The following is a 17,934-nucleotide window of genomic DNA, read 5'->3' on the forward strand; positions in this document are numbered from 1 at the left end:
GATTCTTATTTCCAAGTTCTTTTGGGTTATGGCAACTCAAGTGCTGCTTGCTTTTATGCCCACATTAATGTTGATTTTTCTCAGCCTTAGTTTTTTTCAATCTATTTTTTGTTAAAAAAAAAAAAAAAGGTGGGGGGGTCATTAGGGTGGGCCTTAATCCAGTATGGTGTCCTTATAAGAAGAGATTAGGACACAGACTTGCACAGACAGAAGAGATGTAAAGACACAGGGAGAAGATAGCCATTTACAAGCCATGGTGAAAGGATTCAGAAGAAGCCAACATACCAACACCTTGACTTCTATCTTACAGAACTATGAGAAAAGAAATTCACATTTAAGCCATCCAGTCTGTAGTACTGTGTAAGGACAACTCTAGTAGAATAATACATTTCTAAAGTTAAAGGATGACCGGGATTAAAGCTTTAAAAAAAAAAAAACCAACTTGGACAGATCCATGAATACTCATGAAGAGAAAAGCCTTGTCAGACTCATCCCTTATGACCTTGAAAGGGGAGTTTGGAAGACTTGATGCAGTCTATTTTGATTTTAAAATGTTTAAAATTATATTCTATAGAAAACACCCATGTATTAAGGTATCAGATAAATACACAACCATCGTATAAAGGCTCACTGGACAGAGGACCAAACTCGGAGCATGGTTATGAAAATACATGCTAACTTGGAGAATGGAGGGTTGAGGACAAAGCAACCAGTAAGCTAGGGGGAAAAAAGAAGAACTATAGCCATAAATTTGTCTTAAAACTCATTTGCTAAAATGGTGTCCATTTTAGAGGATAAGTTCGGCATTATTAATGTAGATTCCTTACTATTGTGGACAAATGGTATGAGATTCACAGAATTTTGGTTAAGAGTGTCAAGTAGTTGGGACAAAGCAAGAACTACTAAGAGGGAATCCTTGTTCTGTAGTCTTCTTCAGTCTGGCTGATGGATATTTTAGGAGTGGTTATCAAGCAATGAAATAAGAAAGTAGCCCTGTAAGGAGTGGGGGCACCATATGGGAGGCAGGAATAAAAGTACAGACATTAGGAACCATAAAGTTGTCTTCCAGTTATGCCTACCACTAACCAGTCACTGGGCCCCATTTTTGTCTCTAGATTCTAGACTAAAGAATGTAGAGTTCAGAGGCAACTGGGTGGCTCAGTCGTTGAGCGTCTGCCTTCAGCTCAGGTCATGATCCCAGGGTGTTGAGTTTGAGTCCCACATCAGGCTCCTTGGTCAGCGGGGAGCCTGTTTCTCCCTCTATCTTTGCCTGCTGCTCCCCCTGCTTGTGCTCTCTCTCTCTCTCTCTGTCAAATAAATAAAATCTTTAACAAAATAAAAAGAATGTAAGAGTTCAGTAGTAAAGAGAAAAATAATTAGAAAATAAGATCTTTGAGTATAGGTTGAAATAATTTCAATTATTTAACTACATAAGAGAGGCCTGGGTTATTTAATACATTTTTTAAAAGAATGATTTCATCATAATTGATAATCAGCTAGTCACCATTTACACAGCAGGGGTCCACACAAGAGGAAACAAGCGCCCACTGCCATGTGTGGGTTTTAGGTTAAACACAGGGAAGAACTGGCTCAGCAGGATGAAGGACTATGAAAGGATATGGAATTTACTGCTTAGGAGATCTTTTAAAATAGGCTTGTGGCGCCTGGGTGGCTCAGTGGGTTAAACCTCTGCCTTCGGCTCAGGTCATGATCCCAGGGTCCTAGGATGTGGAGCCCCACATCAGGCTCTTTGCTCGGCAGGGAGCCTGCTTCCTGCTCTCTCCCTGCCTGCTTCTCTGCCTACTTGGGATCTCTGTTTGTCAAATAAATAAATAAAATCTTTAAAAATAAAGTAAAATAAAATAGCCTTGCAAGTTTCAGGTCGTCTGGTTGCCTCAATTGGTGGAGCCTTTGCCTTCAGCTCAGGTCATAATCTCATTAGGCTCCTTGCTCAGTGAGAGGCTGCTTCTCCCTCTGCCTCTGCTCCTCCCACCCTATTGATATCTCTCTCTCCCCACCTCCTCCCCCTCTCCCTCAAACAAATAAGATCTTTAAAAAACAATAGTCTTGCAAGTTTCAAGGCGAATTAGTAAGATAAATTGCCTCATGGAAAAGTGGGCAAAGAACATGAAGAAACAGTTATCTAAAGGGGTGCCTGGGTGGCTCAGTCGGTTAAGGGTACAACTTTTGATTCTGGCTTATGTTATGATGTCTGTGTTGTGAGATCCAGCCCCAGGTCAGGCCCCAAGCTGGGCATGCAGTGTGCTTAAGATTCTCTCCCTCTATGCCTCCCAACCGCCCCCACCCCTCATGCACAGTCTCCCTGTCTAAAAAATAAATAAATAAAAACGTGAAAAGATGCTTACTCTTACTAGTGATCAAGGAAATACAATTTAAAACCACAAGATAAATATTTTTCCACAAAATTTGAAACTACCCAGGTTGGGAAGGCTCCGGAAGGGCTTCTTTCAGTGTTTACTGCACACCAAGTCCCGGACCATGCCAACAAAGCAAAGATGAGTTCCCCTCCCTCAGGAAGCTTGCAGTCTAATGGGGAGACAGATGGACTATAGCAAGGTCACATCCACCAGAGATCCGAACTGTCTAGTGAGAGCATTGGAGGGAATCCTGGGATGGCAGCATGTCAGGGAAGACTCACAAAGCCTAGATGTGAGCGGAAACCAAAACAGAAAAATTAGGTACAGTCCATTGGGCCAAAGGTGTGTGAGGGGAGAGCTCATTCCAGGGACAAGTCATAAGTATTGTACTCTTGCAAAATGTGAAGCTGAGTGCTGGCTGCACTGAGAAGCAGCCAGGGGATAGATCAGGAAGTCCCTGGTAAATCAAGCATTAAAACGATATAGCCAGGAGTACCGGCTGGCTCAGTCATTAGAGATGCGACTCTTGATCTTGGGGTCATGAATTCAGGTCCCACAGAGTTTGCTGTAAAAAATAAAATATTTTAAAAAGAAGAAAAAGTAAGAAAAAAAGACTCAATAGAACCAGTCAGTGGTTTTCACATACCCTTTGGTTTTGCAAATAAATGTACCTCTGAGGTTCCACTAGCATTTTATTCAAATAAATATTTTGAATATTTTTCACTAACTTAAAACTTGGTATACAAAAGAAATACCTACAGCCTCAGATGTTTTTATACACCAAATTTTAAAGTCTTAACTTGTTCTTCCATCATCTAGGTGAACATGTTTTGAGGCAGGCCAAAGATCTCCAGGCAGAGGCAGGAGAGCATCTGTCATCACTGTGAACACAGTAGAATTTCTTACAAATGTGTCATTGTTTCAGAAGGCTGAGCTCTGACCAACCCTCTTTGGGTTCATGCCTGTTACAAGGCAGGTATAATTAGAGCAGAGAGAGAGCCTGAAAAATCAGGAGAAACTCAGACCTACCATCTCAGCACAGAATCCTGGAACAGAGAGTTTACAAAAACACACTGACCACCTTGCGATAATATCACTGAGCTAGAGGGAGTTTTAACACATAGTAACTAATTTTCAAGCTTTTTGTCTAAACTTGGTATCTGTGATACGGAGACAAGAATTTGGTAGATATACAGCACCTGGGTGGCTCAGTGGGTTAAGCCTCTGCCTTTGGCTCAGGTCATGATCTCAGGGCCCTGGGATCCAGCCCCGAATCGGGCTCTCTGCTCATCAGGGTGCCTGCTTCCCTCTCTCTCTGCCTGCCTCTCTGCCTACTTGTGCTCTCTCTTTCTGTCAAATAAATTTTTAAAAATCTTAAAAAAAAAAAAAAAGAATTTGGTAGATACTGTTAATGATTCAACCATGAAACAGAAGTCTTACTACTCTCATTGATGGATCTTCTAGATCCTCTGAAGAGTATCCTAAAAGCAGCAACATGAATTTTTAAAAATTTTTATTTCAATTCATTTATTCAACAAATGTTTGAGTACTTTCTATGTATCCAATGTTACCAGTTGCTGTGCCAAGCACTAAGATTACAGTGGGGAGCAGAACTTCATGTTCTCTGCCTCACGGAGCTAGATCCTGATCATATAAACACATAAGCCAAACTAAGATGGGAACCAAACAAGATGTCAACCATAGGGGCGCCTGGGTGGCTCAGTGGGTTAAGCCTCTGCCTTTGGCTCAAGTCATGATCCCAGGGTCCTGGGATCAAGCCCTGGACTGGGCTCTCTGCTCGGCAGGGAGCCTGCTTCCCCCCCTCTCTCTGCCTGCCTCTCTGCCTACTTATGATCTCGCTCGCTCTGTCAAATAAATAAAATCTTTAAAAAAAAAAAAGATGTCAACCATAGTAAGTGCTGTCAAGTGCCCAAGGATATGGCCTGGTCAGAGAGATCAGGGAAGGCTCTCCAGAGGAAGTAAAGCTTGATCTGCCACCTGGAAGATTGGGTGAATGGAAAGAAGGCCAGTGCAGCTCGAATGCAGAGAACATGATGGTGAAGCCATGGAGGTTTCTTAGAACATCAGGAGTGGTGTCCTGATTCTGAGAGAAGCAGATGCCATGGATATGTTTAAGAGGATGAAGTGGCTGGCATTCGATATTTCGATAATTGTGAGACACGCTTTTTTTTTTACATCTTAATATCTCCCAAATCAACATTTAACTTTTTTCTTCTTTTTGGACTATACATAAAATAATGATGCAACTTAAAGTCGATGGCATTTTAATGAGTTGATGAAATATGTTCATTGGGTTTGCATTTTTAAAAGGTCACAAGGATATAATGTAGAGAACAGATTTATGATTGTCGGCATGGATCAGGGTTTTCTTTTTCTTTTCTTTTATTTTAAGATTTTATTTACTTATTTGACAGAGAGAGAGAGATCAGAAGTAGGCAGAGAGGCAGCCAGAGAGAGAGGGAGAAGCAGACTTCCCACTGAGCAGAGAGCCCGACTTGGGGCTCCATCTCAGGACACTGAGATCATGACCTGAGCCCAAGGCAGAGGCTTAACCCACTGAGCCAACCAGGTGCCCTAGGGGTTTCTTTTTATTTTATCACCAAATGCTGAAATTAGCTGACTGTGGGTGCTGAGTTACACTAAAATTCATCTTCGTATGTGTTTCACTGCCTAATTTCGGAATGCTGTTTTTATGAGAATAGTTTTTTTGTTCTTGTCAACTTCATAATACTATTAATCTAATCATTAAAAAAACTTCATAAAATACCCCTTTTGTTTCTTTGATAAACATAAATTGATATAAATCCACATAAGTCATTGTAAATAACATCTGTATAGTTTCCCTTAATAAAAGGGTTCTACTATGAAAAAGTCTGTTCTAGGTAATACGGATGCGGCAAAGTTTCTTGCCAGGAGAATGGCATGAACGCAGCTGTGTGGACAGCATGAGGGAGAGGGAGGAAGGTTCCATGAGAATGGACAAGAGATTGGCAGTCAGACTCTTAAATGGTCTCATTTTCTTATCCAAAAAAAAAAAAAAAAAGATGGGGCGCCTGGGTGGCTCAGTCGTTAAGCATCTGCCTTTAGCTAGCTCAGGTCATGATCCCAGCGTCCTGGGATGGAGTTCCACAACGGGCTCCTTGCTCAGTGGGAAGCCTGCTTCTCCTTCTCCCACTCCTCCTGGTTAAGTTTCCTCTCTCACTGTGTGTCTCTCTGTCAAATAAATAAGATCTTAAAAAAGAGAGAGAGAGAGAGAATACTTCCTACTTCATAGTACTGTTTTAGGGATTTTACATATATAAATTATTGGCACAATTCCTTTTCTATCTTACCTTATATTCTGGCACATTCCTTTAGTTCCAAGATGAGTTTTTGTCTTCCCTAAAACTATGAAAATGTCTCTTTGGCATTTTTTTTTTTGGTAGGGGAGAGGTTGGCATTCCACAAGAGAAAGTTATTTACATATTCGTATCCTTTTATGCCAAGCTGCATTTCAGTGGTTGCCTCTAACTCCTCCATTACTCTCTTCCACATGGTCATTACTTTACTACAGTTTTTTTTTTTTTTAAGATTTTATTTGTTTATTGGACAGACAGAGATTACAAGTAGACAGAGAGGCAGGCAGAGAGAGAGAGAGGGAAGCAAGGCTCCCCGCTGAGCAGAGAGCCCGATGTGGGACTCGATCCCAGGACCCTGAGATCATGACCTGAGCCGAAGGCAGCGGCTTAACCCACTGAGCCACCCAGGCGCCCTACTTTACTACAGTTAATGCAGGTTCTCTCTTCTGTGAAGACAGCAGCCATTTTGGCCTTTGTGAAGGCTCCACATAAGACACTACAGGAGCTAAGAGGTAGTTGGATGCATTTTTAGTGCTTTTGTATGTTGTCTACTGGATAAATTTATTTTTTCCAATTAAACAGATTTTAAACAGCAAAATATTTTATATATTTATAAAATAAATAAAAATTATTCCTTCGATATTACCTTTCAATACTGATTCTCTTTTTACCTTTTTTTCTTTTCTGGAGGGAGGTTACTAACACCAAGACTACTGTATTACTGGCATAACTAAGAACATTTGATGAATACAGAGAGACATAGTAAACACATCTTTATCATATACTCACTACAGAGTCATATAACTTTTGAGTAAGGATTGTATTTCTGGTAGTTAAGTCTGCTATAATGATGTCTGCCTGATTTGTGGAGAAATTGGTTGTGCACCCCAAGTAGGTATGTGCTATAGTTGAGTTGTGTCCTCCCCAAAAAGGATGGTGAAGACCTAACCCCCATTACCTCATATAGTGATCTTATTTAGAAATAGGATTGTTGGGCGCCTGGGTGGCTCAGTCGGTTAAGCGTCTCCTTTGGCTCAGGTCATGATCCCAGGGTCCTGGAATCCAGTCCCATGTCAGCAGACTCCCTGCTCAGTCTGCTTCTTCCTCTCCCTCTGCTCATGCTCATTTTTTCTCTCTCTCTCTCTCTTAAACATCCTAAAAAAAAAAAGAAGAAGAAGAAGAAGAAGAAGAAGAAGAATTGGGATTGTTGCAGATATTAGTTAAGAGGAGGTCATGCTAGAGTAGGGTAGACACTACTCTAGTACGACCAACGTCTATAAGAAGACAGCCATGTTATGACCAAAGATTATCAGCAAACCACAAGAGCTAGAAGAGAAGAGGAAGGGTGCAGAGGGAGCATGGCTCTGCCAACACTATAATTTCAGACTTCCAGGATGCAGAACTTTGAGGCAAGAAATTTCTATTGTTTTAAGCCACTCAGTTTGTGGTACTTTGTTAAAACAATACTAGGAAATTAATACAATATATAAGGACATCTGTTGCTTACCTACTTGATTCACCTAAATATATCAAGGGAAAACATAGTTTTCTGGCTATGTCAGTCATTACATACCCTGTCTCAACCCCATCTGAGGTTAAGTCACCATCCGAAATGTACAGTTCCCTAGTCCCTCCCCTTGTCAGTTAATTGGACCAAGATGGACATCTGTCTTTAGGCCAGAGAATTCATTGGCTGACCAGCAACTCTATGACTTGTAGGGCCTGGTCTGAAAAGGTGATCCTTCATTTGACAATTTGGACAAGAAAGGATATAGCCAACTAACTGCAGGGAACTGAAATAGGAAAGTAAAGAGGAGATTTAAGGTGGCCATTCTGAACCATATGGAAGCTACTGGACAAGAGGAGCAGGAAAAAACACCACAAGAAGGGACATGACCGTGGGCGGCTGTGGTGGCACAGAGGAGGGGGACCTCAGTTTGGGGGATGTGGCTGAGATGGCAGGTCAGCCCATCTATGGCCAATGTTACCCTTTAGAAAAGAACTGAACTTTTAGTTGTGCTTAACACTGCCTAGCTTAAAGATTACACATCCCACCTCCCTGGTAGCCACCTCCTTCAAGGTAGCCACCTTGAAGCTAAGTATTCAAGACTCCCAGGACATTTTCCATAGGGTGGGGTGGGGTGAGGTGAGGGGCCTCTCTAAGCTGGCTGCTTAGAAATAAACCTCCGGGGCAAGGAAGGGGTAGAAAGGATGATGGGAGACAACTTACCTGCCACCCCCCACCACATCCTGGCCCAGCACCGAGCACAGCATGTAGTGCTCTCTGCCTTCCCACCATATGCCACATTCTGTCCCTTTATCTCTTTTCCTTATTATTTTTGTTGATCTTTCCTGAATTACATGTTGGTGAGGTCCTTAGGGTTCTTCAGCCCACTTAATGTGAGTGGGTCTTTTGTCACGAGAAGACCTGGACTTAGTGATAGTAGGAATCTTGGCAGCTCAGCTGTGCTTCAGAGACTCGAGGACGTTGCAGGTCCCAGGGGCCACAGGACTAGCCTGGTTCCACTCGGTGAAGCTCGTCGGGGCTGACCTGCTGCCCTACCATGGGACTCGGCCCCTGCATCTCCCTCCTCAGCTCTAGTCTCTGTGTCCTGCTTATGTTGCCCCTATCTGCTACTCAGTTCTGGATCTAGTTCCGTTTTCTCCAGAGAGAGGATCTCGTGTTTTTATTCAGCCTCTTATCCCGGTTGGGGAGTTTTTTCCAACAGGCCTCCTCCTTGGCCACAGTCAAGCTCTATACTACCTGTCCTTGGGTCTTATGTGAAGAGCTGATGGTTTTGCCACCAGTGTCTATCTCCCTTCTTGTGGTAATAGTGCCCTGATTTTCCTCCAGGAAATCATCCCTACCTCGTATTCATTGTATATGAACACAGACCAAAAAGTTGAACCTGACCTTGTCAAGTAGCGTTGGTTATTGGAAAACGGGCTGACAACCCAACTGAAGCCAATTTGATGTTAAAACTGTCGAGGGGCACCTGGGTGGCTCAGTTGGTTGGGCATCTGCCTTTGGCTCAGGTCATGATCCCAGGGTCCTGGGATCGAGCCCCGAGTCGGGCTCTCTGCTCAGCAGGGAGCCTGCTTCCCCCTCTCCCTCTGCCTGCCTCTCTGCCTACTTGTGATCTCTCTCTGTCAAATAAATAAATCTTAAAAAAACAAAAACAAAAAGGGGCACCTGGGTGGCTCAGTTGGTTAAGCGACTGCCTTCAGCTCAGGTCATGATCCCAGAGTCCTGGGATTGAGTCCCACATCAGGCTCCCAGCTCCATGGGGAGTCTGCTTCTCCCTCTGACCTCTCCTCTCATGCTCTCTCACTCTGTCTTAATCTCAAATAAATTTTTTAAAAAAATTAAAAAAAAAAAAACAACCTGTTAAGAAAGGAACATTCCCTTTAGCCCTGGACTCAGAGCTGTAATGACAGGAGCCTAGAGCTACCAGCAGCCTTCTTGTCCTCATCGAGGAACTGCTAGCTTGTCACCACCAGGCACAACCTGCCTGCAAATGCAGCCAACATAGAGGAAGAAGAAGCCAAGAGGTAAAGAGAGATCCGGTCTCTGTGGCCTCCTTTTTAGCTTCTGGGCCTACGGCTGTGTAAGCCAATCAGTTTCTCTTTTTCACCCAAACCAGGCTGACAGGGTTTTCCATCACCTAAAACTGAAAACATCCTCACTGGTCCAAGTCAGATGGTCACCCTGGCCCAGTCTGCTGTGGCAGGGGTAGCAGGCCAGATGTCACCTGCAGAAAAAAGTGTGCTCAAGGAATTTCAGCCCCAGAGATGGGAGATGTGGGTGAGATGGGCAGTGCCATGCTCAGCTTCTCCAAACATAAATAAGAAGGATATGCAAGGCAAGATTAAAAGTTTTGGGTTCTTGGGGCGCCTGGGTGGCTCAGTCGTTGAGCATCTACGTTCAGCTCAGGTCATGATCCCAGGGTCCTGGACTCAAGCCCCGTATCGGGCTCTCTGCTCAGCAGGGAGCCTGCTTCCCCCTCTCTCTCTGCCTGCCTCTCTGCCTACTTGTGATCTCCGACTGTCAAATAAATAAATAAAATCTTAAAAAAAAAATGTATTGGGTTCTTAAGTTTTGATGGCTATCGTTATAGGACAAGAAACCAAAAATATACAACAGTAGCCTCGAAAAGCATTTGGGATGCCTGGGTGGCTCAGTTGGTTAAGTGGCTGCCTTTGGTTCAGTTCATGATCCCAGAGTTCTGGGATCGAGTCCCACATCAGGATTCTTGCTAAGCAGGGAGCCTGCTTCTCTTTCTGCTGGCTTTGCCTGCCACTCCCCCTGCTTGTGCTCTCTCTCTCTCTCCCCGACAAATAAATACATAAAATCTTAAAAAAAAAGAAAAGAAAAAGAAAAGAAAGAAAGAGAAGGAAAAGAAAAGAAAAGCACTTGAGTAAGTATGTGAAGCATTCAGGAGCCTTGGCCCATTGGCAACTTTGCAGGCACACCATGATTGTGTACTTGAACCTAGACAGACTGCTGTTGTGGACATCTCCCAAGATCTTTTTCACAAAAACTGCATGAGGCTGTGTGTGCTGAATAAAAAGGGTTGCCACAGAGTAGTATGTGTTTGTTGAATTAAATACCTCCCACCTTTCTTGAACACGACCTCTCCCACATTCTCCACAGCTAGAAACCAGCTGTGTTTGAGAAATCAAAGCAAAATCAAAACTAAAATAAAGCTAACAAAGAGATGTTTGTGTTGATGTTCTAGGCAATTCCACATTAAAACACTTGCATTTATTTAACAGTTCCATTTATAACTTTCCAGGGTTTTTTTGGTTTTGTTTTTGTTTTATTAAGTGAGGAGCCCAATGCAGAGCTTGAACTCAACCCTGAGATAAGACCTGAGCTGAGATCAAGAGTCAGACAGACATGCCAACCCGGTGCCCCAACTTTCCAGTTGTTTTATAAATACTAATTATTATAGTATTCCAATGAGAACTGCAGTATCACTTCTTTATTTTTTTTTATTTAAATTCAAGTTAATTAACTTACAGCATAATATTGACTTCAGGAATTTAACGATCCACCACTTACATATAACTGATCACAAGTGCCCTCCTTGCTGACCATCACCCATCTAGCCCATCCCCCACCCAGTTCCCTCCAGCAACCCTCAGTTTGCTCTCTGTGGTTAAGAGTAACTTATGGTTTGGGGCGCCTGGGTGGCTCAGTGGGTTGAGCCTCTGCCTTCGGCTTGGGTCATGATCCCAGGGTCCTGGGATCGAGCCCCGCATCGGGCTCTCTGCTCTGCAGGGAGCCTGCTTCCTCCTCTCTCTCTGCCTGCCTCTCTGCCTACTTGTGATCTCTGTCAGATAAATAAAGAAAAAATCTTAAAAAAAAAAAAAAAGAGTAACTTATGGTTTGCCAGTATTACTCCTTTAAACATGAGGCTGTCGAGAATGAGTTGCTTAAGGCAAAAAGAATTATTTTATTAGTACCTAAAAGTCCAGATTATTACTACTTTTTTCTTAAGATTTTATTTGTCAGAGAGAGAGAACAAGCAGGGGGAGAAGCAAGCAGAGGGAGAAGCAAGCTCCTTATTCAGGGCCCCACCCACCATGAAGGACTCCATCCCAGAACCCTGGGATCACAACAAAAACCGAAGAGAGATGCTCAATCGCTTAACTGACAGAGCCACCCAGGCATCCCTATTACTACTTCAACTATAAAAGAAAAAGTGGGGCACCAGCTGTTCAGTTGGTGGGCCATGGGACGCCTGATCTCAGGGTCATAGATTCAAGCCTCACATTGGGGGTAGAGATTACTTAAAAAACGAAAAAAAGAAAAGAAAAAGAAAACACAACTTCTGAGAGAGACTAGCAAACTGGTATTTTATAAGAAAATGAAGAGTTTGGGGGCACCTGAGTGGCTCAGTCAGTTAGGCATCTGTCTTCAGCTCAGGTCATGATCCCGGAGTCCTGGCATCGAGTCCCACATTGGGCTCTCTGCTCAGCAGGGAGCCTGTTAAAAAAAGAAAAAGAGTTTAGTTTAGGCTTATGCAGAAAAGAAACTCGATAGGAGTTTGTGAGCTATAGCTTAAACTAGGTTTAGATAGCTAAAGATTGTTGTTGGGGTTTTTGTTTTGTTTTTTTGTTTTGTTTTGTTTTTGTTGTTGTTGTTGTTGTTGGGGTTTTTTTAAGAGAAAAAGAAGAAGAAAGAAATTAGGATGGACATGGTTTATTACTGTTCTATTTTAGATGAGAAATGGTGAACAACATTGACAAAGCCACACGTTGGATAGAAGGGAGGTGGGGGGAATTGGCACGGCAGTGATGGAGGCAGTGTGGTAAAAGACTTTATAAGGAAACCATAATCAATACTGCCAATATAACATGGTAGTTAAAAACACGGATTCTATAAGCAGATTCCACCACTTACTAGCTGCTGGATTGGAGGCAAGTTACTACCCTCTACTTCAGTTTGTTCATCTAAAAATGGATCTAATAATGATACCTCATAGTCTGTGAGAAATAAATGGGCAAATAAAGAGCCTAGAACAATGCCTGGCATATAGTAAGTGCTATGTGTGGTTTCTTATTACTATTATTATTAGTGAGGTTGGTTGGTTGATTGGAAGTGGAGACATTCAATACTAGAACAGTACTTGTTCCCTATTTTTAAGTCAGTTGAAGTACGCTTTTTTAAATACCCTGAAGCAAGGAACACAAAGCATCTGACAGGACCAACAAATGGATCATTACAGAACTGAAGTCAGGCACCTGGTTGGCTCAGTGGGGAGAGTGTGTGACTTAATCTCAGGGTTCATGAGTTCAAGCCCCAGATGGGGTGTGGAGTCTGCTTTAAAATAAATAAGTAAAAGGGCATCTGGGTGGCCCAGTTGGTTAAGCTGCTGCTTTCGGCTCAGGTCATGATTCCAGCCAGGATCCTGGAATCGAGTCCTGCATCGGGCTCTCTGCCAGGCAGAGAGCCTGCTTCTCTCTCTCCCTCTACCTGCCGCTCTACTTACTTGTGCTATTTCTTTGTCAAGTGAATAAATAAATTAGTGGGGGGAAAAATGAAGTCATATTCTGCCCCTTGAAGTCAGATTCTGGTCCAGACTTGGTTCTTCGTTTTTCTACACTCAGGTTGCTGAGCGCTCCCTCCTCCTTGACGTGGCCCTCCTCCCCCAACCCCTTTATGTCCGGTTGGAAATCAAGTCTGTCCTCCCTTCCTCTCGTGTTCATCTGTCACTACCTACGCGTTGCCCCCTCAGTGCCTCCCACCAGCTCTGCTGCTTCTCCCATTTGATCTCCGCACCCAGTGCCATCCTCCCACCTGCCCCCCACTGCCAGGGGACTCTTCCTAAATACTGAGGGGGAAAATGCAGTCCATCCTCATTATTCGTAGATCCCGTATTTGTGAATTTGCCTGTTCACTGAAATCTGTATAACCCCCAAACTGATGTTCTCCTGACACTTCCGTAGTCGTTCTTGGATCCCTACAGAGCAGAGAGAGAAACCGAGTCCACTCACTGGCATGATCCCAACTGAGGCAGAACAGGGCAACACCTGCCTTCATGCGTCAGCTCTCATTCTGTAAACAACCCAGTGTGCATTTCGTGGTCCATTCAATGCCATGGTTTTCTTATTTTTGTGCTTTTTCTTGGTGATTTCGCTATTTAAATTGGCCCCAAGCTTCGTGCTGAAGGGCCGCCCAGTGTTCCTAAGTGCAAGAAGGCCGCGATGTGCCTGATGCAGAAAATATATGTTAGACAAGCTTCCTTCAGACATGAGTGGTAGTGCTTTTGGCTGTGAGGTCTGTGTTAATGAGTCAACAATATAAAAGTGTCTTTAAGCAGAAGCACATATAAAACAAGGTTATATATTGATCAGTTGATGAAAATGTGACCAGAGGCTCATAGGAACTGTCCTTGTCTTTCCCATAGGGCAATGATTCGCTAATTCAGCAACAGCAGTGAACTTTCTAGAACCTAAGTACTTTGCATAACAAGAATCAGCTGTCCACATACACACACACAGACTTTTTGGAGTATTTGGTGCTCCGTTTCACTTATGGGATATTGACCTGTACAATCCGGCCCCATTTCCCACTCTTAACGCGTCTCCTGATCTTTGCCACAAAATTTTTTTTTCTGCCCAGAATTCATTTCAGCCGCTGCTCCTCCCCACTATTTCTACCTCCACACCTGTGAGGAATCCACTGAGGGGCAAATAGATGGATGGCCATAGGACCCGGGCCGGGCCCATAACAAACTGCTCCCCCCACCCCCACCTCCAGGACACCTGTGCATACTTGACAGACTGGCCCCATGCAATTATTCCCTGGGATTTTTCACCCTCAATTAGAAAGAGTTAGTTTCTATTTTCTTTGGGGATGCTCCAACAGGGTGATGTAGACTTGGAGTTTCTAGCTGCCAGGCTCCCCACTTGCACAAGTGACACACACTTGTGATAGAAGATCATGAGGCCGACGCAGAGAGGATCAGAAACCGAAGGAAAGGGAGAGCGTTGATAATCTGAGGCTGTCATTTTGCACCCCTGGATCCCATCATGCCTGAGGCTGGCCACACCACTGTCTTTCCAAGTTATATAACCCGACACCACTGCTTTCTTATTTAAACTTCTCCAGATTGAATTTCTGTCTCTTGAGACTCAGGCAGTCCTGAGTAATACACCCAGACATTTTTGATCTATTTGGAATGCATTCTAGTACCCTACTCTAAATCACAGGTTTCTCCATAATGGGGATTTCTTTTTTGTGCAAAACTGAGTGTGCGTGGATTGCCTTCTGTAAATCTTCTCTGTAAGATTTTTCAGTTCAAATCTATTCGTCTTTTGGATACATGGTAAAAGAGGAAGCTGGGGATTGGAAAGATGTGAAAGGGAAAGAAGAAACACAGAAGGAGCAAGCTTGCAGTGCAGCCCTAGGAGGAAGAAAGGAAGCAGGGGACGGTGACTCAAGCCTTAGAACTGCATTCCGTGGGTCCTATATGATCCACGGGTGCAGCCAAATCTCAGTGCCCTGCTGTGTCTGAGGCGTGCTATGAGCTAACCCTGTGCAGCCTGTTTAGGGGCCGTCTGTCCTCCTGTAGACATCATCTCGTCCCTTCTGTCCTTCAGCCTTTGCTTACACTGCCCCCCCTCCACGAACACACCCCAGCCACCCTTTACCCCAGTCTTTGCGTATTCATCCTGTTCTTAGGTCTATCTGCATCTCTGCCAGGAATCCCCTTAACTGGGCCTTTGTCAGGCATTAAGTTTGAGGAAAGAGCTTGAAAAATAATAGGTCAAATAAGGTTACCCCCAATTTTTCCTTCTTAAACATCCAAGTGACTCTGGATAGTGGCAGCCAACAGCGTGCAGTCATAAAAGCACAAATAAATGAGTATTTGAGTAAGCAAAAAGACACTGAAGAAAATATCTCTTGACATGATATCAGCAACAGGGCAACATCAGTTTCTTAGGCTCCCATGGAGACTAATGGGAGAGAGAAGTAATTTCTTTTCTAGCAAACAAGGTGATGAATGGAAAGTAGCTTTGCTAATATAAGCTGTGTAGACTAAAAGTTGCAAGTGCCTAAGGTCTGTGTTCAGCTTACACATGATCCCGAATCTGGTGCTTAGTTTAATGCTGAGCACACAGTGGGAATTAAGTAAATATTTGTTGGGTTAATAAATATTAACCCTCTTAACTGTGATATTTTAGAAGGAAGTATGGAACACAAAAATGGCACAAAACAAAGAAGTGGCCTCAAGGCGGAGAGTATGGGCGGGAAAGGTTTTATGGATGTGTCTATAGGATCTGAATCCTAAAAAAGAGAAAGAGAGAGAAAGGAATAGATCTCTAGGAATTCTAGGCAGGAGGGATCCTCTTTAGCAAAGTCACTGCATTGTGGAACTGCGCGTGATACATTGAAATGTGGGGCACAGTCAGGGGGTTAATGCAAGGTGATGCCGATAAAGGTCACTGGCTGGGAGACCTCATGTGCCATACCAAGAATTTTGACTATGGGGAGCCTTAAAAGGATTTTGTGGGGGTGGGGAGGAGAGTGAAAGAAAGCCATCACATTCACCTCGCATTTTAGTAAGAAGCCTTTGGCTTTGATGTTGAGGGTAGCCTGGATTGGTCCAAGCATGGAGGCAGAGAGTCATGAGATTTGATCTTGATCCTCAAGAGCACACTGGAGATGAGGGGAATGTCAACAGTTGTTATGGAAGTGAAATCAGTAGAATTTGGTCATGAAGTCAATGTTCTGATGAGAGAAAGTTAAGAGTCTACAATGACTCAGCTGGTGCTACCAAGGTAAGGAATGCAGAAAGAAGTGTTTGCAAGACAAGATGACGGGACCCATTTTTTTGTTGTTGTTGATTGTTAACATGCTAGTAGATTACCCAGATGGGTATACCCAGTCATCAACTGGCTCATTTGCTAAATCTCTGGAGATCAGGAAGGAAAATAAAGATTTTGACTCAGCAGCATTAAAGCTATGGATGAGATGACCTGGAGGGAGGAGAGAAGTCAGCTAAGGACAGAGCTTTAACATTGAAGCACAAATCAAGGCAGAGTAACACATATATCCCCACATTTGTGTGTTCTTTGTACTCTTGTGGGGAGGGGTGGAAGGGTGGGGCCGTGTACATCACTGATACTAGTAGCATGAACTACACAAGCTATTTGAGAATACACTAAATATTTGTCCTTATAACTAACAAAATGCAGTGGCAGTGGGAACAGTTGGGTAACAGGGTTGGTAAAGGCTTGGGAAATGGCGACTATTGTGTGATATTCACAGGGGTGTGAATTGGTTCCTCCTTCCTATGGCAGAAACTGTTGGTTGTCCCCAGTATCTACTTTCCCTTGTCCTCAGTAAAAGAATGCCTGACTTTTAACTGAACATAAGGGCTTCCCAGAAAAAAAGACTACATTCCCAGTCTGCCCTGTAGCTAGATGTAGCCACAGGACCAAATTCTGGCCAACGGATGTCACCGGAAGTGGAGAGTGTGACTTCACACGAGAGCCATTGGGTGTTGGACCCTTCTTGTCTCTTCCTTCTTCCTGCTGGCTGGAATGCAGATTCAATGGCTAGAATTTAAGTAGCCCCCTCATACCATACAGAAGCAGCCAAGTTCTGAAGATGATGAAGTACCAAAATGGAAGGTGCCTTGTCCCCTGGGTCAAAAATTGCCTCATCTTCTACGTAACCCTCTGTCTTGTGTAAGCCATCTTGTTGGGTGTTCTCTTGAAGTCCACTGAAACTCGTCCTTACCAATTTGCTTCCCAATGACAGTTTGGCAATATTTAGTCAAGTAGTGTGTGTGTGTCCTTTTCTTTCTTTCTTTCTTTTTTTTTTTTTTTTTTTAAATATGGAACGCTTCACGAATTTGGACGTCATCCTTGCTCAGGGGCCATGCTAGTCTTCTCTGTATGATTCCAATTTTAGTATATGTGCTACCCAAGTGAGCACAGTATGTGTGTCCTCAAGCCAACCACTCCATGTAGGGAATTTACCTTCAGGAGATAATTGTCCACATTTGAAATGCACGCAAACTAGATATTCATCACAGCATTGTTTATAATAACCAAAAATAAGATGGAGCAAACTAAAAGCCCTCCAGTAGCAAATTGGTTAAATAATCATGAATACTTCTGTATAAGGGAACACTGTGAAGCCACTAGAAATGACATTATATTTAGATATTGCATGAATAGATGTCTATGACATAGACATAGAATAAAAGAAGAGTTCACAAATGAGCATGTTCACTATTACCCCATTTGTGTAAAACGGATACGTATACACACAGGCACACACACACAGATTAATCTGTAAGTGTTTGTAGAGTCTGCTTAATACCTGGAAATGAGATTTTAAATTTTGTCTTTTTTTTTTTTTAACTTACCCACTGTGATTTGTGTTATTATTGGAACTGTCTGCAATCAGCTTTATTACTGTTATAAAAACCATAAGGGCTTTTTGATGTTTTAAAAATGTTCTCTTTAAACAATTAATATCATTAAGAAAGTAATATGGGGAGTTGTTGCCAGCAAACTGTTCAGAAAGAGGTGTGGCCATTGTTGCTAAAAGCCAAATAAATGAAAACACTCTCCAGGGAAACTGACTCAGCTTTTGGTGGGTTGTCTATAGTAGGTGGAGACATCCTAATTGGCAGATTTTTAAAGCTTTCTACTGAAAAAAAAAATAGTTG

General features: G+C 43.1%; 1 protein-coding gene and 1 non-coding gene across 2 annotated transcripts in view; one reads left to right on the forward strand and one right to left on the reverse strand.

Moving 5' to 3' along the window:
• Window positions 1-17,934, forward strand: part of FBXO36 (F-box protein 36) — a 92,639-nt gene that overhangs the window by 15,055 nt on the left and 59,650 nt on the right. The window lies entirely within an intron of this gene.
• On the reverse strand, window positions 17,086-17,192 carry LOC122903788. The gene has a single exon (XR_006384015.1). It is a non-coding gene; the product is annotated as a U6 spliceosomal RNA (small nuclear RNA).

The sequence above is a fragment of the Neovison vison genome, chromosome 3, assembly GCF_020171115.1.
Source record: "Neovison vison isolate M4711 chromosome 3, ASM_NN_V1, whole genome shotgun sequence".
Lineage (NCBI taxonomy): Eukaryota > Metazoa > Chordata > Mammalia > Carnivora > Mustelidae > Neogale > Neogale vison.